Source organism: Myotis lucifugus, unplaced genomic scaffold, assembly GCF_000147115.1.
Source record: "Myotis lucifugus unplaced genomic scaffold, Myoluc2.0 scaffold_0, whole genome shotgun sequence".
NCBI classification, from domain to species: Eukaryota; Metazoa; Chordata; class Mammalia; order Chiroptera; family Vespertilionidae; genus Myotis; species Myotis lucifugus.
In genome coordinates this window covers 5,198,365-5,213,870 of record NW_005871048.1, presented here as the reverse complement: position 1 = coordinate 5,213,870, position 15,506 = coordinate 5,198,365, and the positions used below count along the sequence as shown (strand labels likewise).

Here is a 15,506-nt window from a genome sequence, read left to right as displayed (position 1 = left end):
TATCTCACAGTGTGGCCTTAAGCATTAAACAAGATAATATATATTATTCACATAATATCTGTCACATTATCAAGTCTCTACATAATTTGGTACCTGGTACCCATTCTTTCCCACCCCTGCAGTAGATACCTACAGAAATTCAAGGAAAAGATTTATTAATTCTGGCTGGGTGGTTGGGAAACACTTCACAAAAGCAAGTGGTCATTTGAACTGGGCCATAAAGGATGGAGAAACATTTCAAAGGAAAAATACCTGTGGGATTTTCTAAGGTTTGGGGCCTTCTATTTTGGGAAGGTGGGGAATCAGACCATTTGATGAGATCTCTGTGGGGCCAGAGATGGTAGAGAGTATCTCCATAGGGTAAGCAGAGAGCAAGTCTGTAGCAGGCATTGCTGTTCGTCACTTGCTTTCACATGCCCCTACCATGTGGTACAAAGCATTACTAGCTGTATCTTTAGAGTATGGAATTGACCAGAAAGTAATCCCCAGGTCCCTGCTGCTGAGATCTGGAGTATGAGGGCTTAGAAGTCCACTCATGGTAGAGTCACAAAAGGGAGTATGAGGCCCTAGAGACCAATCCTAATAGTTCTCAGCATGTGAGATATTTCTTGAGAACAAACTCAGATGCCATTTCTTATTCAGATGATCTCTCTTATGGCTCAGTGACAGGAAAATTATGTTTCATGTGGTTCTTAGGATTACTGGAGTGTATCATATAAGTCCTCCTGAGTGGTTTGTAATTTCTACAGATAGTAGCTAACTACCTGACATGGTAGAAGAGCTAGTTGCTAGAATGATGGAATTGTGGGTGAATGAGTAAGTGGGTTGTTCTGTGCAGCTTCTGTAGCGTCTGAAGAACTCATGATTTGTGTAGGGTAAGATGAATAGGAAATTCCTGAGGGATGTGTGTCATTATTCCATCAGGCCATCAGTCTGTAGGGTTAGGATATGAAGCAATTTGTGTATATGAAGCAATGTGAACAGTGCTATCAAAATCCAAGAGATAAACTTGGAGCAAGTATCTGAGATTAGGAAGATTGGTAATTCAAGTAGATGAAAACCTTCCTTCATGACAAGGTTTGCAAAAGTTATGAATGTGGAAGAATGGGGGGATGGTGAAGTTCAGGGGATAGTGTGAGTTTTAAGAAAATGCATTCATCATCATGACTATAGGAGAGATGGTGTAAGATCTAAAAGTCCATCATGAGAGTGCCCAGAGAAGTACGGAGGTTAGGAGTATGAGGTTCCTCCACCAGTAGTCATGGTTATTGTTTCTAGTGGCCTGCGTTCTGTCTCTCACATAGGTAACTCAAGCACTAAGCACCTGACCTTACCACCACCGGTGCTGTTGCCCCTCCCTGATGATGCATGCTGTGTTGAAACTCCCATGAGAGACCCAACAAGCAGCTACTGAGATGGTCATATTGCACATCCCCAATTCAGTATGAGGATTAGGTGCTATGGTGGAACTTTTGACAAAACTCTAGTCTTGTAGAAATCTATACATTCCAAGAAGTAGAAAACTCATCTTGCATGTTCCTAAGACCTTTTCTAATTTTCTAGTCAATGTGTTGACCCATTCTACCCAAGTGACCAGGTGAGAATGCAGAATTTAGTGTACAAGAGTCCACAAAACCTACCCCTTAAAGAGTTAACTCACAGCACTGGCCACATCCTTGCTGATAAACCTATAAAACATGACTATCCTGTATTCAGGAATCTGGGGTCAGCCCTGTAGCCAGAGTCACCCTATTAGAAACTGCAAATCACCCATCACTCCACTACTTCAGAAAAATAGCACTTCATTGCATTCTCCCTTGATCACTAAACCTTGGGTATCCGTAGGTAGCTGCTTTTGCCATTATGTGTAGGGAAAATTGATGGACTCCCCCAAAATTTCTCAGAATGCAGGAGTATGAGCAGGTTTCAGCTTCCAACATTTGGAAATCATCAAATGGCTACCTTGCTCCTTTTTTTTTTTTTTTTTTTTACCACAGTACTATATTTCCTCCATGCAGCACATGGGATGTGGTCATTGATTCCCCCCTAGATGATAAGCAGCTGGATCTGGAACCTTGTGTAGCACATGGAATATTCACATTGTTTTCTTCAAGGGGTGCCAAATGTGCATATTGACAGTTCTGTTGGAATGAAACTATCGGAGCCTCTAATACAAGTAGATCCTGAACACATGATAAACTCACATGACTGTTTGTGGCTTGCAGATACACCCATGGAAGTGTCAAATAACATTTCTAATTCTCAGGTACTCCCAAAAAATAAACATCTAAAAACAGTTTCTACATTCCTACATGGTAATATTCCTCAAGACCTGAATAAAAACAACCTTTACACTTGCACATTCTCTCCAAATGCTACAATCTTCTCTCCTTGTTGTGTTATATGTACTACTTCCCTTGTTTACTAGTAAATTTGTATTTGCACATCTTAATTTAAAAAGAGAGAGAAGATGGATATAAAAAGAAGGAAGTACAAAGTATGACTCGATCAAAAGGATATATACTAAGCTATGAGGATAGAAACATAGGTTGGGGCCATGCAGAAGTGGGATATGAAAACTACCCTAAGTGACTGAGCTATTCTTTTTTGTTGTTGTTGTTATTTTTATTGATTTCAGAGAGGAATGGAGAGGGAGAGAGAAATAAAAACATCAGTGATGAGAGAGAATCATTGATCGGCTGCCTCCTGCATGTCCCCTACTGGGGATTGAGCTCACAACCCAAGCATGTGCCCTTGACTGGAGTGGAACCCGGGACCTTTCAGTCTGCAGGCCGACGCTCTATCCACTGAGCCAAACCAGCTAGGGCTGAGCTATTCTTTAGGTAATGTTAAGACATTGAAGGCTTTTACTTAAGAGTTTAACAAAATCTAAACTGCCTTAGGAAGATAACTTCAGAAGCAGAGTGGAGGACACAGTGTAAAAGAGACTAGAAGCAAGAAAGTTTTTATAGAAGCGTGCACAACTCTAAATGGATGGCTTAGTCGGCAGTCGTATGTCCCATACACCAACTGATTGATGTTTCTCTCTCTTCCTTCCTCTCTCTCTCTAATAATCAATAAAAACATATCTTTGGGTGAGGATTTTTTTAAAAAGAGTGCACATAAAAAAATGAGAGCATGACCTATGGCTTTGCCCATAGTGATGGAAAGGAGGAAAGAAATTATGGAGAAAATTCAGAGACAGAATTCACAGAACTTAGTAGCAGTTGGCTGGATAAGAGTAAGGAAATAACAACAAGTATAAGTGTCTGGGAGAATCACATTAACCCAGGGTAGAGTACAGAAGAATATAATTGGGAGAAAGATGAATTCTATTTGATTGTGTTAAAATGGAGGGAGTGGTGAGTCATTTAATAGGGACACATCCAGCAAAAGGAGCTGGGGAGAAGAGAACGAGATACAGGGACTTAGAAATCACCAACATAGCAATGACAGTTGAAGTCAAGAACTAGGTGAGATTGTCTAGAACAAGGAAAAGAGGGGCATACAGAACCTTCGAGAATACTATGCTTACAGAGATGGCAGTGGAAGAAGTGCCAATAAGCAAGACTAAGAAGAAGACATAAGGAAGATGAGGATGTAATGGATATTTTCCATTTTCCTGTCCAAATCCACTTTCCACTATAGGAGCTGCTTGCCCAGGTTCCCTTGTCCTCGGCCAATGGGAAGCGCTGGTAAAGATCAGAGGTGGGAAGACGGTGAAGGAGCGCTTTTTCCCCTAGTGCTTTTTCTAATGGGAAGCTGCCTCTCTCTGAAGTCCACCGCTCCTGTCAGGTGGGTCCCCTCCATACAGCAGTTCTGCTAACTGCTCCCACCTCTCAACCCTAGCAGTGGTCACAGCTCCACCTGTCTCTAGACTCAACCATTGTTGGCTCCCCACACGCCCTCCCCCCCACCCGCCCCATCTTTGTAAAGATCCCTTGATTACACTCCCTTCAATTACTCAGTGCGAATGTGCCATCTGTTTCCTGATGGTCCCAACTGATTCAAGGGGTAAGTCCAGGAGGCTGCAATACCTGGAAGCCATGGGACAGTTTCTATAAATGCTGCAGACCACATAATGGAATACGGACCAAGCAGAAGCAGAGTGGCATTTGTTTTCAGAAGATTGATGTGGGCAGGAGTCAGAATGCGAGGTTCGATGGAGGGAAAGGAATGGTGAGAGAAAATAGAGGCAGTGAGTAAAATATATTGCTTCAAAAAGGCCAGTGGTCTAGGAAGAAAAAAAGGGGATAGAACACCAGTATGAAGCAGAACTAATCTATGCCTTTAAAATTAAGGAGGACAGAAATAGCACTATAAAACCTTTTTTTTTTTTTTGGTCAATTGCCTTATCATCACATGACTCAAATGGCTTCCTTAAACTAGCAAGTCACCTTCTCCCTGTGATTTTCATTTGACAGAAATATTTCAAATATGACCAAGAGACAACTAAAGATGAAATATCTAGTTCAGGCTTACCTCTCTGAGTCATTCCTGCTATTAATCATTTATAGAACACCATAAGCCACCTCTAGGAAAATGATGATTCTTTATTGCTTGTTAAAAATATTTACATTTTCCTCTACCAGCTGTATATAAGAAATTGATATTTTCTGAATTGCTAAGTCAATAACATCTTCCTCGAGCCATCAAAGGATTTGATAAACCAGCAAAACATGAGAGCCTCTGCTGCAAATAAGTGGGAGGCACTCAGGCTGTCAGGCAATTAAGTGGACCTGAATAAGCTGATGTAATTAAGCCTCTTACTGCATAATTATCTTTATTTTAAATGTGTCTTTTGATGAAACATCTGTTCCCTGCTCCAGATATGAAAAGAGGGACCTACGCTTATGAAGAAAACAGAGCTTGTGAGGCCCTCACACATGCTGCCCGGGCTGCTCAGTTCCAAAGCAACAAATGTTGTCATTTGTTCCATCTTTACATGCAAGAGGCAGGTGTCCTCACGTCCTCAGCCTGCATTTGCCTGACTTCCAAGCTCACAGCAGCTGCCTGGAGCCCCGTTACACAAAGCAGCCCCTGGGTGCTGAGGGGACACGCAGAAGCAAGGGGGCGCATCTAGCTGTAAGGGCCAGTGCTTTGAGCATCTGCAAAAGAGAATGATCAGATGTGTTGAGCAAGTGAAGCTGGGCTACTGGTCAGCAGGATGCCCTCAGGTCCCTGTCTCCAGCAGCACTGCTTGACCCCACCCCTTAATCAAAGGTAAATATGGTTAGTGAGACCTGTCTAATACAGGGCAGCATTATTGTGGTGAATTCTATGTGGTGCTTTTGTCTGTCTTCAGTTCCACAGGCCCCAAACTCCTCTGTTAATTCCCTATGTTTGTCTGAATGAAGGATTTGGATCACACTAATGGACATTTAAGTGAGAAAGTCATAGGCTTTAGCTAGAGCTAGATGTGCCTTTACATTCTGGTGCTGCCACTTGTGGGCTAGGTGATCAACCACTTGTTCTCTTTCAGCCTCAATTTACTCAACTCTAACTTGTAAATAACAGTATTGATCTTACAGGATGATTGTGAGAAATAAAAAATAGGCAGAGAACCTAATATAGTGCACTGAATATAGTAGCTGATCTAAATAAACTTTAGCTCCCACTCCTTTCTCTAACCCACCTTGCCCCACTGCCCAGGCAAGAGCCTAAAAACCCATTCTTTAATTAATGGTGAGAAATATATGTCAAGAACACTGACCACGGTCCTCTTTTAAGATGACAATGTTAAGAGGATCCTGAATTCACCTTTTCCCACAGTTGCACCAAATCCATAGCTATATATGGAAAAAAAATCTCTGAAAAACACCTAAAAACTGACTTAAGCTACTCCTACACATCAGATGAATAAGAGAAGGCCCACAACGAAGTGGTTAGTAGAGGCAGGGACACAGTCCTGCCATAAAACCCAACTCGCCCACGGCAACCCACAGTTGGAAAGGAACTCAAAACTCGGAGCTTCTCTCTGAGGAGCAAAGAATTTGAATCCCACACTGGGCACCCCCAACTTTTAAGATCTGCACCTGAGAGAGGAACCACCAAAACATCTAGCACTGAAAAGTAGTGGGGCCCTGTACATATTTGCACACTTTGAAAACCTCTGCATGAGGGTCTGGCTTCCAATCAGCCTGAATCTAGTGCTAACTGAGATCCTCCCCTTTGGGACATGGATGGGTCTTGGCAGACCTTCAACACCTAGGAGCCACTAAACATAACACAGGCTGCTTGGGCAATACACAGGTTTGAGAGACAAGAGCTGGGGCAGAGTTGAACAATATGGTTCATCTTTTATAGGAGGCCACTCCATCAGGACCTGGGAGCAGTGGCTGTTTCATCTAATGTATAGAAACCAACCCAGAGAGTCAAGCAAAATAAAGAAACAAATGGATATGTTCCAAATGAAAGAACAAGATGAAACCTAAGACCCACCAGCACTACCTTTCTCTACACCGTCCAGCAAATTGGGGAGCCAAGGAGTCAAAGCATTGGTCTAGGCGTTTAATGGGATCAATAACAGCCTGGTGCATCTGGAAGAACCAGTACCAACCTCAGGGCCTAAAGGCAACATCTCTAAGCCTGGGTCATAGCTTTCCTGGTTAATGAGGACAAACCTCCAGTACTTTGATCTCCAACTCCCATATTCAGATCACTCCCTTTATGACTATTTATCTCCTTCAACACCTTAATATCATTCATACTACATCAGCATTTGGCTTGCTAATATCTTGAGTCAATGCTTTAGTTTCTTTTTTTATAACACCTTAATTGAAATATAATTCAAATATAATTCACAAATTGTACAATTTGAATTCATTATACAATTCATGCATTCACATTGTATAATTCAATGGCTTTTAGTATATTCACACACAAACTTGTGCAACCATCACCACAGTCAATTTTAGAACATTTCATCACTCCCTCGAATGTACTTATACCCCTTTGTAAGCACCTCCCACTTATATATCTCCCCCCATAACCCTATGAAACCACTAATCTACTTTCTGTCTCTAAGAATTTTTATTTTCATAGTATCTTCTTTTCAAGATACTTTCATGGAAGTATCTTGTTCTGGCTCCTTTGTGCTGCTTAGAGGGCTTATGGCCAACTCGGGCTTTACTGCAGTAAGACAGCTAGCTGCCTAAGAAGGTGTATTTACTGCCCTGACCTTTGTCATATATGAACCACATCATTCTGCAATAGGAAAGAATATGAGATGTATGTCAGAAATTACTCTTATTCATCTTAAAGCAAGTACATTAGAGAAGTAAACATTATGTTAACTAACAACACACTGAGGGACCATTTCAGAGCATCAGCAAGAGAAAAAGTTGAAATCAAATCACATAATGAATTCACTACTTAAGACCAAGCTTTAATACCCTATCACCTATGATGTCCATGATATTATATACTTATATGTCACTTATACAGAAAAAAAACCTAGAAATTAAAAATAGCATCAAAAGAGCAGGGTATGAGCCCTTCTTCTAACTTTTGATTCTAATTATGTTAAACAAGTTACTAAATTAGGTTAAAATTTTCTAGAATATGGAAAATATAATTTCCCCAAGGGGTTATTTTGAGGTTTAATTCAGATAAAATTGTCGAATCTGCTTTATATATGTACTAGAGGCCTGGTGCACAAAATTCGTGCACCTCAGGGCAGGGTCCCTCAGCTCAGCCTGCACCCTCTCGCAGTCCAGGAGCCCTTGGGGGATGTCCAACTGACAGCTTAGGCCCGCTCTCAGCAGGGAGCGGACCTAAATCAGCAGTCAGACATCCTTAGCGCTACCACAGAGGTGGGAGAGGCTCCTGCCACCGCCGCTGTGCTTGCTAGCTATGAACCCGGCTTCTGGCTGAGCAGTGCTGCCCCTGTGGGAGCGCACTGACCACCAGGGGGCAGCTCCTGCATTGAGCGTCTGCCCCCTGGTGTCAGTGAGGATCATAGCAACCGGTTGTTCTGCTGTTTGGTCGATTTGCATGTTACGCTTTGATAATATAGGATTTTAAAACACTATGTAAATTATTATTATTGTTAGCTAATATTTATTGGTATTCAGAATAGTTCACACCCACTGAAATTTTATTTTGTGATGGGGCTGTCCTTCAAATGCATGAAATATGGTGTCTTAATAGGACATAGAAAAAAATCCCAACTTCATGTGACATTTATTCTTAATTCAGTATATTATTACACAATCTGTATAACCATCAGTGGACAACAGCTCTGGTGAAAGTCATAATCAGGTCAACACTCCCACAAACCCCAGGTGCCCAGGCACAACAAGGCACAACTCTCATACTTGGTGTAGATGCAGGAAGGGGCAGGCTAGGGCTTCTGAACGTAGCAGCCTACCACAGAAACAGCCTCAGGAAAACTCACAGCACAGTGAGATAGGGGCACGACCTCACAGACATCTGCTTACCAAGAGAGTATTTGTATGCCCTTCCAAGCGTGAGTGTGGCCATTAGCAGGTGTGGATGCATCACCCCGGCTTTCACATGTGGTTGCATTCAGCGGATGGATCAACTGCACTGGAAGGACTAAGATGGCCTCACTCACATGTCTGGCGGCTTGCCAACCTGTTGGCTGGGGCAGATCATTTCTCCTCTGTGTGGCCTTTCATCCTTCAATAGACTAATTCAGTTTCCTTTCATGATGGTATCAGGGCAGCACTCCAAGAAGGCAAAGGCAGAAACTACACACTCTCTGGAAGCCCAGATCCCAGAACTCAGGCATCACTTCTGCCACATTCAAAGTCAAAGCTGGTCACAAGGCCAGACCAGATACAATGAGGTGAGGAACAGAACCTACTTCTTGCTGTTGTACAGCATCATATATCTGTTTTTCTCATCTTTATTGAGGTATAATTGACAAAATTGTAATATTATAGAAGTGTACAGTGTGTGACTTCATATATGTATACATTGTGAAAGGATTCCCACCACCAAGTCAATTAAACTATCCATCACCTCACATATTTACCTTTTTCCTTTTGTGTGTGTGTGTGAAAACACTTAAGTTCTACTCTCTTAGCATATTTCAATTTTCAGTTATACAATACAGTATTATCAACTATAATCACCATTAGGTCCTCAGATCATATTCACCTTAAGTAGGTTGACAACTCTTTGAGGTTTTGATTTGCATTTCCCTGATGATTAGTGAGGTTGAGCACATTTCCATGTACCTTTTGGCCATTTATATGTCTTCTTTGGAAAATGTCTATTCAGTTCCTCTGCTCATATTTAAATTGGGTTGTTTATTTGCTGAGCTATATGAGTTCCTTGTATATTTTGGATATTAATCTTTTGTTGAATATGAGGTTTGCAAATATTTTCTTCTATTTCATAGGTTGTATTTTAATTTTGTTGAGGGTTTACTTTGTTGTGCAGAAGATTTTTATTTTATTTATTTATTTGTTTTTTAATCCTCACCCAAGGATCTTTTTTTCATTGAGTTTTAGAGAGAGTGGAATGGAGGGGAAACATTCATGTAAGAGAGACACATCAATTGGTTGCCTCCCCACGCATTCCAACAGGGGCCAGGTGTGGAGCCTGCAACTGAGGTACATGCCCTTGACTAAAATCAAACCTGGAACCCTTCAGTTCTTGGGCTGACACTCCAACCACTAAGCCAAACTGGGTAGGGCTGTGCAGAAGCTTTTTAGTGTGATGTAGTCCCACTGGTTTATTTTTGCGTGTATTGCCTTTGCTTTTGGTATCAAATTTAAAAAATCATTTCCAGGGAACTTACTCCCTATGTTTTTTTCTGGAGTTTTATGGTTTCAGGTCTTAAATTCAGTCTTTAACCCATTTTGAATTGATTTTTGTGTATAGTGAAAAATAGCGATCCAGTTTCATTCTTTTATATGTGAATAACCAGTTTGCCTAACACCATTTGTTAAGGAGATGATTATTGTCCTATTGTTTAGTCTGGACTCCTTTTTCAAAAATTAGTTGACTATATATGCATGGTTTTATTTCTGGGTTCTATAGTCTGTTCCATTGATCTATGTGTCTACTTTTATGCCAACATCATACTGCTTTATTATTGCTTTGTCATGTAGTTGGAAATCAGCTCTGTTCTTTCTCAATATTGCTCTGGCTATTCTGGGCCTTTTGTGCTTCTGTATGAATTTTAGAATACTTTTTTCTTATTTCTATGAAAAATACCATGGACATTTGCATTGAAGCTAAAGATTGCTTTTGAGTACTATGGACATTTTAATAATATTAATTCTTCCAATCATAGAATATCTTTCCATTTATTTGTGTCTTACTCAATTTCTTTCATCAATGTCTTATAGTTTTCAGGGTACAAGTCTTTCACCTTCTTAAATTGATTCCTACGTATTTTATTATTTTTGATGCTATTGTTAATGGGATTGTTTTCTTAATTTCTTTTTCCAGTGTTTTGTTGGTACTGTATAGAAATGTAACAAACTTTTGAAATTAGCTTAATGCAACTCCATGAGCTCAACTATCATTTTACCCTTTTTTTGTAAGGAAATTGACACCTAAGCACAGCTTGTGTGACAGATCCACATTTGAACCTGGGCCTTTCACCTATTATTGACCCTAAAAATTTGAGAAGGGTAATCTTGTTTGCTATGACTAAAGCTCATATGGAAATTGTTCTCTCCTTCACCCCTAAATGTACCAGGTCTCAACCAAATGGTTTACTTTAAGTATTTTTATCCAAGAGATTCAGCTCCCCCTTTTAAATATTTTAATACCCTCTCCCAGATCTCTTTGTTCTTCCCTTAAAGTCTATTGCCCTATTATAGAAATGGGTTCTAAACTGGGCCAAATTTAGCCACGGAATCATGATGTAAACTTCAGGCGGGGGGGGAACATGAATTTTCCCTACTTACCTGAAGAGTTAATTTACTTTATTAGACTAGTGGATGCAGAGGTTATTTTTGCTGGGTAATAATTTAGCCTTGGTTTTAATTTCCACAACCTGTCATTTGATATTCTGATATACTTTGGTCACCTCAATGAAAGTATTTATCCAAAGTCATCTTCTAAATGTGAGGAGAGGGTCCAGAGAGAGAACACATATCATCCACCATCTTCATGGAAAGGTAGAAAAAACAGTAGACAAAGATTATAAGATCAGATTCATTTGAGTTCTGCAAATGACTAGCTATTTGATCTTGGGCAAGTAATTTCACCAGTCTGGGCCCAAATTTTCTCATCATTGAAATGAGAGTGTTAAGCTGAATACCCTCTCAGCTCTTTCAGCCTTGACATTATTTGATTCTTGTGCCAGAGCATAATTTCATGATACACTACACATTTTTATTTCAAACACATAGACATCATCTTAAATTAGATTGACTCGAGTTCCCCATGTAAACAATTGTGGCTATTGCCAAAATTTGCTAACAAAGAGAAAACAGGTGTGGTATGTTTCAAATTATTTTTCTTTTAATGCTATGAGCACGTTTTTGATGTGTTGAAAAACTGCAAGGTATGCTGCTCTTCATCTGACTCATTAGCTCACACCAAAAATATTTTGCAGAGCCTCTTTCATACCTTTTCTGGAACATCATCCAAAGTTGAACAAAAATATTTGAACAAGATGTCTTGATTAAAAAAATATATATCTGTGTTAGAGAAAAAAAGCAAATATACAAACTGGATGTTAATCTTTCTGTTTGATAAACCAAAGTATATTGATAAGCCCCTGCCAAATAGTTGAAATGTATTATAAATGAACATAACTTTTGTTGGATGGGCATGCTGGCTGAGCTGTAGAATATAGCCTAGAGGCATTTATAACTAGGTAGAGATAGGATATAGAGTTCTCACGGGGGACACGATTGAAATTGTAAAATGCTTTGGAAAGCAGAAATTCCAAACTATCATCTTCCCGGCAGATGTAATTACTCTCATGCATTCTGACTTCACAGCAAACACTGATCTAGTTACCATTTGGGGAGAAAGTTTCCCAAACAAACCATTTGTGGAAATATTGCTAGATAATAATGTATTATAGGAAGGCTTGCTATCATCCTAAACTTAAGTTTGTATCCATTGAGTATTTTGATTTTAAAAAGAGTCAAGGAAGGACATAAGCTCAGACCTTAACATACACACGTCTAGTTGGCACCCAGATCAGTAACCACTTGACCTTGAAAAGCAGCCCGGCCTGACACAGGGCGGCTTATCCTAATGCACAGTGGGATGCAGCAGCTCTGGTCTGTTTCACTTCTTCCTGAATGTCCCGTGGGGCTCATCTGAATACAGAACTGCTGTCTCCTTTACAAGCGACTTGATATTTGAGATCAGCTCAGAAGGCCAGTCTCCACATGCTTTCTCTAATGCCCGCCATGGTCTTTTCCTTCAAATACCCCTGTCTTCCCACCCCCTGCTGTCCTTCCATTACCAACTCAGACACTTTCACCTTTCTTCCTTTCTTGACTACCCCAACCTGGGTGCCTGTAGGGCCCATGGAAAAATAAGCTTTCCATCTTCAAAGGAGAAAAATAGGCAAACCCTGTAAAGAACATGGAGGAAATTCAGATTGGGCAGAAGAAGGGGAGCAAGAAGACACATGGCTTTTGCTGCAATGAATGGACAGTCATGCTTCCCTAGCTGCATTTTTGGTCCTTATTTTAAGGGCCCTAATTTTCTCTGACTCAATTTTTATTCAAAACCAGGTTGCTCTCTTATCTGAAGGAGGGTTACAAAATACTAGGTGAAGCATAACATTCTTGTATTTCCCTCTGAATCTTTAAGAAAGACTGTATAGACCAGTGATTCTGAACCTTCCTAATGCCACGACCCATTAATACAGTTCCTCATGTTGTGGTGACCCCCAACCATAAAATTATTTTCATTGCTACTTCATAACTGTAATTTTGCTACTGTTATGAATCGTAATGTAAATATCTTATATGCAGGATATATTTTCATTGTTATAAATTGAACATAATTAAAGCATAGTGATTAATCACAAAAACAATATGTAATTATATATGTGTTTTCCGATGGTCTTAGGTGACCCCTGTGAAAGGGTCGTTCGACCCACAGGTTGAGAACCACTGGTATAGACAGTAAACATTAACCTTGCAAATAGTGTTGTCCCATGAAAAACTCACTTTTACTACAGTAGCACATGGGGCTGGGCCTTGGGACAGAAAGGCGGGGGTGGGGGGACTTCCTCTGCCCCCAGACAAGTGAGTGCACAGAGATGGGGAAAGGAAAAGTCTAGGCTTAGCATGTGATTAAGATAAGAAATCCTCTGGGTCATTCGTCCATCTGCGATCTGTACGGTGGTGGGAGCTGCAGGAGGGACTCAGGGAGACCCAGGAAAAACTAGAAATGCCCCTTCTCCAGATTGCCGAACCCTTCTAGATGCCAGATCAGGACCACCGGCATTAATTGGCGCCCGAAATATGGACAGTTTGGAGATGAAGTATTTGTCTGAGCAGATAAAATAGCACCAGTGATGGTGAACTCCTCCAAGCCATTGTGGATTCCTGCAACAACAGATCCCAGAGAGGAACTGACCAGATTGCTCCAGCCACATAATAGAAGTGGCCCCCAAGACAAGAGGAGAAACAGTCCAGAAATGAAGATGGTGAAGACGCCTTGCCATGCTAGCACTCAGCAGCTGTGCGTCACTGCAGGTTGCCCAGGACCAAACCAGAGAAGGATTCAGTGGCCTTTGAGGATGTTAATGCGGAGTTCACCATGGAGGAGTGGGCTTTCCTGGATCCGAACCAGAAGAAACTCTACACAGATGTGATGCTAGGAACCTTCTGGAACCTGGCATCAGTAGCATGAAGAAAACTGGGAAGACCATGACAGTGAAGATCAGTATGAAAATCATGGGATGAATCTTAGCAGTCATATGGTTGAGAGACTGTACAAGGAAGGATGGAAATCAATGCACAGAAAACTTCAGCCAGGTTCCAAATCATAATGAAAAGAAGGAAACTCCTTCTTTTGAAATAAAACAACCTAAATCCAGGTTGTGTAGGCAAATCAATCTTCATGCGTTATTTATCCTTGAATAACCACCTGAGCTCTCACATTGGACCCAAACTATACTTGTGTCAGGAATATGAAGAAAACCCTTATAAATGTAAGGAAGCTGAGAAAGCTTTCAAGCCTCACCAACATATTCAAAGACATGAAGGCAGCCCCAGTAGGAAAGCTTTCCACTGTTTAACTTCCCTTAGGAATCATGAAAGAATGCATATTCCTGGGAAACTATGAGGGTACGCAATGGGGGAAAGGCTTTAGTCTCAGTTATTTTAAACTTCACAAAAACACTCATAGTGGAGAGAAACAATATAAAAGTAAGCAATGTGGTAAAGCTTTCAGTTCTCCCAAGTACTCTCAAGAAAATGAAAAAACACACACTGGAGAAAAGCCCTATCAATGTAAGAAATCTGGTAACACTTTCAGTTCCACTTCTCTTAGAAATCATGAAAGAACACATACTGGTGAGAAACATGAATGTAAACAATATGGCAAAGTCTTCAACTGGCGCAGCAATCTTAGAAAACATAAAAGAAGTCACAATGGAAGGAAGCCTCATGAATGTAAGGAATGTGGTAAAACATTTCTTCGTCCCTACTCTTAGAGATCATGAAAGGACCCATACTGGGCAGAAGCCCTATGAATGTAAGCAGTGTGGGAAAGCCTTCAGTAGTCTCAACTCTCTTGGAAAACATAAAAGAAGTCATGAAAAAAAGCCTCCTGAATGTGAGGAATGTGGTAAAACTTTCTGTGATCCATATTCCCTCCGACATCATGAGAGTATTCATACTGGGGAAAAACCTTATAAATGTAACCATTGCGGTAAAGCTTTCTCTGATCCAACTTACCTCTGACGTCATGAAAGAACTCATAATGAGGAAAAACCCCGTGAATGTAAGCAATGTGGGAAAGCCTTTATTTGTCCCAGTTCCCTTCAAATTCACCTAAATACTCATAGTGGAGAGAAAGCATAATGAATGAAAGAACACATACTGAAAATAAACCCTATTGTGTAAGATTGTTGAAAAGCCTTTGACCATCCTAGTTCTTTTTTTTTTCTTCATTTGAGGATATTTTTCTATTGAAAGAGTGGAAATCAAAGAGAAAGACAGGGAGCAATATTGATGTGAGAGAAACACATCAATTGGTTGCTTCCTTCAGGCGCCCAGACATGAAAACACACACAGTGGAGAAAAGCTCTATGAATGTAAGGAATGTGGTAAAACTTGCAGTTCCTCCAAGTCTCTTAGAAAGCATGGAAGAACACATACTAGGGAAAAACCTTCTGAATGTAAGCAATGTGGGAAAATCTTCAGTTGCATCACACATCTTGGAAGACAAAAGAAGTCATGATAGAGAGAATCCTCATGGATAAGGAATGAAGTAAACCTCTTTGCCATGCCTTTTCTCTTCGATACACTTGCTTCTCTAGATTGCATTTGCATGAGATCTAATTTGACTAGTAATCATCTTGTCCTGTTGATACTACT

General features: G+C 40.5%; 1 pseudogene; it reads left to right on the top strand.

Moving 5' to 3' along the window:
* Positions 1–14,870, top strand: part of LOC106696684 — a 29,582-nt pseudogene extending 14,712 nt beyond the window's left edge.
* Positions 14,871–15,506: the final 636 nt, after the last annotated feature.